The sequence below is a fragment of the Mycteria americana genome, chromosome 25 (genome assembly GCF_035582795.1).
Source record: "Mycteria americana isolate JAX WOST 10 ecotype Jacksonville Zoo and Gardens chromosome 25, USCA_MyAme_1.0, whole genome shotgun sequence".
NCBI lineage: Eukaryota > Metazoa > Chordata > Aves > Ciconiiformes > Ciconiidae > Mycteria > Mycteria americana.
In genome coordinates, this window is record NC_134389.1 from 556,873 (window position 1) to 562,909 (window position 6,037).

A 6,037-nucleotide genomic window follows, 5' to 3' on the forward strand; every position below is an offset into this window, starting at 1 on the left:
TCCTCTCTTCTCTAATGTAACAGCTTTGTTTTTCAAAGCTTTGATCTTGAATATTTTTGTATGTAAGAAGCCTTTGCTCAATAAAATGATTAATCCCAATGATAAATACTCTACATTTAGCTTTTCAGCACATAGTTGGCAGATGCTTGGTTGAAAAAGATGGATGCCAAAAAAATTTTACAAAAAAAATTACAAGAGTGTTCTAGACACACTGCAAGAAATAAAGCCTTTCAGACTGACAGGTATTTTCTCTCCTCTTTAGCTAGAAAATGGGAGAAGACCTTCAGGGGAAGAGCCAATATTCGTTAGCCTTACACAAATAATGGGCACGACTGCAGGACATAGACCCTTGATTTTTTGTGAGCTGATGTGGTTCACACTCATTGTTGCCACGCAGGGGAAAAACGCCAACAGTCATTAAACTCTTGCATTAAAAGGCCAGCCACCTGATTACATTCTCTGATCAACACGATCACCATTACCAGGGGAAATCCAACAATAACGACTCTTTTTATTTGCATACAACTGGACAGATCACCCCATCATGAAAAAGGAGAAATCCTTTTCTTCTCTCCTATGTCTCACTGAAAAAAAAAAAAAAAAAAAAAAACCAAAACAAAAAATTCTCCCCTGTAATTTCAACTGAAATTTGGAATCTAAGATCCAATTGCATTTATTTATCAGTGAACCACTTCCACACAGTTAGATGTCAGGTATAATCCCTACAGACTGTCATTATTTTCTCAAGAGAAAATGACTGCACAGGTAGAAAGGACAAAGCATTGCATGCTGGTTGAGAAGATCGCTGGCACTTTGAGTCTTCAAAACCACCTCAATAAACAAACCAAACACTTAGCCCAGTTCCTCCACCTCAATGAGGTGGCAAACAAAGGACTCGGCTACCACAGCGCAAGTTTTACCTCGGCAGATTCACCGACTTGGAGTGAGGCAAGCGGAGAGAATCGGGTCCCAAGTGTTTTCCATTATCTCAAGCACCTGTGGCTAGCAGGTTTTACACGACAGCTGCAGAGCAAGGCAGCTGCGTCTCATTGAAGTCATCTCTAAAAGATGTGTGGTTATATATTTACAGTTTCATTCACAGCTTGATATTATTTGACACAAAGCAAACAAGTTATGACATACATATGCTGTATATACACACACACACTTCTTTTTAAAAAGGACTTCAAATTAATGACTCGTTCACAGTGTTCTTCAAAATTCACATGATGGGATGCGCTACTCTTGCTACACAAGCTTCGCTTTCTGAGGCTTTTAATTAAAAAAAAGTATAAATAAATCAGTACTTGTCAGGGCACCGCTGGTGGCCCAATTTCTGCCTACTGGGCGAAATCGTCTGCAACACAATCAGTCCTCAGGGCACACTAGCAGGTCAGAAATAAATACGTACTCCATGATATAGGTGGCTTGGTAAAGCAAAAAGCTGAATTTTGTTTGAAGACGGAACAAAGAGGAGGGACAGAGACTATTATCCCAGAGGGACAGAGACTATTACCCAGCATTTCACAACGTCCTCCCTCCAGCGCGATGTTACCTAGAGAGGTATGAATATAGCCACGTACTTTGCTGACGGAAAAACAAGGAAGAATGCATCAGCCTTGTGCGGACCAAATGCGGGAAGTTTTGACGGAGCAGTGAAGGACCCAGGAACCTCCGCTCCTACCACAGACTCCCTGGCCTGGACCCGAGCGGCTTGTATTGCCTTTTGCATCAGGAACTGACTCCAGATGCAAACACATTTACGCTCTGACCATCACAAAATGGGTAGCAAACTCAGTCTTTTTACATAACAGATACCCTAATCTTAGAAGGGATCACCAAGCCTTCACAAATCCTCATTTAAAGCTTTATTCACATTTTCAAAAGAGAACATGCATCTTCATGTGAATTTACAACGTAAATAACCAAGTGAATATGCAGTGAGAACCAATCCAAGTATTTGCACATAGCATTAACGTGCTAGTATTTTTTTTTTTCTTTTTTTAAAGAAAAAAGTCCCAACTGACTCCCATGGGGAACCCACACTGACAGCTGACTATTAGTGGTGAAGGGCTGAATAAAGTTTAGGGAATGCTGAGGAAATAGTTTATGAACTTTAAAGAGGGCCTTGCCTCTGCCAAAAGTCTATGACTAACACATTTTAGCACAAAGGTGACTCCTGCAAGTTCTCGCACAGAGCTTCCACCTTATTCACCGATGCTATGGCTGGCAGCACCATGGCTGGGGACAGAGCTGGCACAAAGAAGCCCCAGAACAGAGAGTAAGTCCCTGCAACGTATCTGCTCAGGGAATCTCTGCAGCAGCTCCCAGAGAGAAGACATTGCGGGCCGGTGGTCAGGCTTACGGGGAAGGAGGAAATACGCCCAGGGCAAACTGCATCCTACCGGCTCTGCTGAAATGAGGGAACACGGCTGCTCTACCCTGCAACGAAAGGGGGAGGCAGGCTGCGTACAAACTATATCCCAGAAGATTACATTTTTAGCACCAAGCGTATAAACTTTCTTCATTCTTCTTACCAAAGGTTTGTCAGTTTTTAATGCCAGTCTAGATTTGCCAATGAAGATTTAATTGCAGCATGGTTATAATGCTATCAATACCCCACTATACAACAACCTCCTCCCCTCCTGTCAGTCCAGAAGAGAAAATGTGAAATATAAGACTGACGGTCTGTCTTTAAGAGACCTACAAATAAGCTTGAGGAGATGATTCAGTGCACGCTTCAGGACAGACATTAATGCATAAATCAACTTCTCTTGTCCAAGTTCTCCTTCTGAATGGCCACTTCTTCTCTCCATTATGTTTTCCCCTGGTTAACACGCAGGCTCAACAGAATTGCTGTCTTGTTACTTATTTTCTCACTTTCCATAATGCCTACTTAATGGCAAGGAATGTATCTTAACTTCTTAGGAACCTAGAAACCCGACGAGGTTACATTAAATGCAAATGAATCCTATGATAAAGGTTTCTGCTGTCAAGACGTGCTGCAATCCCTGCCCTGAAAAAAAGATAATGCTCTTCAGTGGCTTTTAATGACTAACTGGCACAGCCTAAAACTGATACAATCAAAGCGATGAAAACACGCACTGGATGATGTTTTCATTACTGTTTATATGGCTATTCATCATGAGCAACGCCTCCGAAAGAAGAGGGGAGGTGAAAGGCACTGCGCAAGTTGCATGTCAGAGTTCAACAGTTACATCCTTCAGGCCAAGGTTAATTCACTTTCTGTTGACTGATGTGGTTGACTTGATTTCGCTGGGTACTGAAATAATTTCAAAAGGCATATTACATTTCCTATGAATGCCATCATTTAAAGTCCGATATGTTTTATTAAAAGCTTTGAAGTGTGCGATGCCTACTAATTAAAATGTATTATTAGACACTCAATTATAATGATTGTTATCTGCCTTAAAGTTTGGACTGCAGAGTGATGAAAAACAACCGCTTTCTGATTATTTGTGTCTACAGACTGCCTTAACACTTTTGGTGCATTTTGCGAGCACGGGACTACCTTGAAGCTTCCAGCGCCCAAGAGCGTGTCTGTAGCTAATGTTTCTGCAACGGGCTCTTTTGTGAGGAGACAGTTTGGAGCACTCCCCTCATGTCCGTGTGGATGCAGGTCTGCTTGCACGAAGACAGTTGGAGGTTCTCTGACAGTATCTAAGCAGCTGTGGGGATGGGGCACACAAACAACGTAACCGTATATATCCGCAAACACCAGACCAACTGTAAGTAACATTTGCAGAACCCCGCACCCAGAGCTTAAAGCAGCAGTGGAGAGCAAGCTCTCTGGGTGGGCAGCCCTGTAGGACAGCCTTACACACGCTAATTATACGACTGAAAAAAAAGATGTGCATGCAGTAAGCTTGGCTTCATGTTCAAGGATAAAAATTAACAACTGCAGCAACCTGCAGCTATGAGAGAGTGTACACGGAGCACCAGAGTAGGGAAGATGCATAATTCGTATATCCTTGCAAAGTCTTTCCTAAAAGGAGCAACAGATCCCCCCCCATCCTCTACCCCCACTTCCGATCACTCACTCCTGCCCCATTTGGTGTGTCTTGGTGACAGCTGCAACTTCTGCCAAGTTAATAAAAATAAAGCTGTGTGTGTTGTCATGTGTTGCGTGTTTTCTGCAAGGGTGTTGGGCAGCAGGCTTCATGCCTCTCCTTCATCTCCACACATGCTTTATGTCGCATCCCAGCCAAGGGGGAGAAGCAGAGAGCGAGGATGCCCTAATGCAGCAGCCTGGGTTCCCCAGAAGAGCAGGACCACAGTAAGGGCCGGGCAAACATCTTGATGGTACCAAACACCTAATTTTTAATATCTGTAGCCAGAAGAATCAGCCATGGGGTATTCTGCATAAGTCTTTCAGTGAGCCTCCTTCAGTCCTTCTCCAGAAGAACTCGCCAAACTGAATTCCTGACCCAGCAATGGGGCAGGCGAGCAGGTCTGTCAGGGGCACGCTGCTCACTGGGGAGAAAGCGCTCGCCAAGGGTGGCGAGCGATCCAAGACTTCTTGTTAGTGTAAGGGGCCAGGGCAAGCGAGGAAGCACAGGGAGAGGGCCTGCAAGCTCGGGGAAACAAATAAAAAGAACATTTTCCCCTCTACACCTACTCAGATGCGCTTGGGAAGAGCCCCTTCCACGGGGCCACAGGCAGGGGGCCCGGCGCCGGGGTGGTGAGACCTCTCTTGTCACCAGAGGATGACACGGAAGGGAGAAGCGAGCGGCAGGGCAAGCAGAGCCCACCGGCAAGGGAAGCCGCTGAGGAGAGGGGTGGGCTGGCAAGCCCAGCTCCCCCCGGCCTCGGCCAAGAAGGCAACGGCAAGGGGGAACCACTCTGCGAAGGTGGAGAACACACAGGCCAAGGGGGGCTCTCGCCCTCCGAAGGGGAGGGCAGAGCCTCCCCCCACCGTTAACTTCCCTTAAAAAGGGGCGGAAAGGACATTTCTCCAGAGAAGTAAAGCAAAACCCACCCTCAGCGTATTGTGGCGGCTAAGAAAGAGAGAGAAAAATAATCCCCGTGCCCAACATGGCCGCCCACCCAGCACCAGCCTTGGGAAAAGGAGGAGGGGGAGGCAAGACGGGGAGGATGCGGCCGCCCCCTCCCCGGGGGATGGCGACCCGCGAGCGGCGGGGGGAGGCCCCGCTCGCCGCCGGGGGGTTTTGTGCGGCGTCCCCGGCGCCGGCGGGAGGGGGGGAGCGGAGGGAGCTGCCGGTGCCGCTTCACCGCCCCCCCCCCCCGGCGGAGGGGGGTGTGCGCGGATCCCTCCGCCTCCCCTCAGAGCCCAGGCGAGCGGCGGCCGGGCGGCATTCCGCCGCCCAGCGGGAGCCGCCGCGGCGGCTCCTCCCCGTCCCCCACCTCGGCAGCCCCGAGCCCTCCCTCCCTCCTCCCGCTGCCGCCGCCGCTTTGTGTACGGCGCGCTCTGGCCCGGCCGCCACCCCCCCCCCCCCCTTCTCCCCCAGACCCGGGCGGTTCGAACCGGTTCCAACGGTCACCAACCGCCGCCCGCGCACGGCAGGCGGCCTCCCCCCCCCCCACGCTCCCCCCGCCGCCGCCGCCCCCCACATAACGGGCTCGCAGCACCTCACCTTCCTCGCCGCCGCCGCGCTCTCCCGCCGCCGCCTCAGCCGCGGCCGCTCGCTCTTAAAGGGCCCCGCGCGCGCGCCCCCCCCGCGCTCCGCCGCTCTCCGGGCGAGGCGACCGGCAGGGGAGGGCAGGTGGCATGAGCCCCCGGGAACCCCGAGCGTGATGCTGAGGAGGAGGAGGAGGAAGAGGAGGAGGAGGAATTATCTCTGTTTCTGCTCTCCCTCTGTACGTTCTCGCGGGGGGCGGCTCCGTGCTTTGCGTGTGTCTCCCCCCCCCACCCTCCCCCCCCCGTCAGAAGAGAGAGGAAAAAAAGAGCGCCCGGCGGGCTGATACACGCGCGAAGCGCCCGCAGACACACACACACACACATACACACACACACACAAAAAAGGGGACCTGGCCGGCGGAGGGATACGGTGACGTC

The 6,037-nt window shown here is 50.1% G+C and overlaps 1 protein-coding gene across 4 annotated transcripts in view; it reads right to left on the reverse strand.

Moving 5' to 3' along the window:
- The window catches only part of POGZ (pogo transposable element derived with ZNF domain), a 38,806-nt gene extending 32,808 nt beyond the window's left edge, over nt 1-5,998 (reverse strand). The window contains exons 1-2 of one of the 4 annotated variants that reach the window (XM_075524747.1): nt 5,616-5,997; nt 3,533-3,689 (exon numbers count right to left, since the gene is read on the reverse strand). The gene's annotated coding sequence lies outside the window, so the exon portion shown is untranslated. Of the gene's footprint in view, nt 1-3,532; nt 3,690-5,615 lie in introns of all 4 variants that reach the window. The other 3 variants (XM_075524748.1, XM_075524746.1, XM_075524749.1) reach the window with 3 other exon arrangements.
- Between the last annotated feature and the right edge of the window lie 39 nt (nt 5,999-6,037).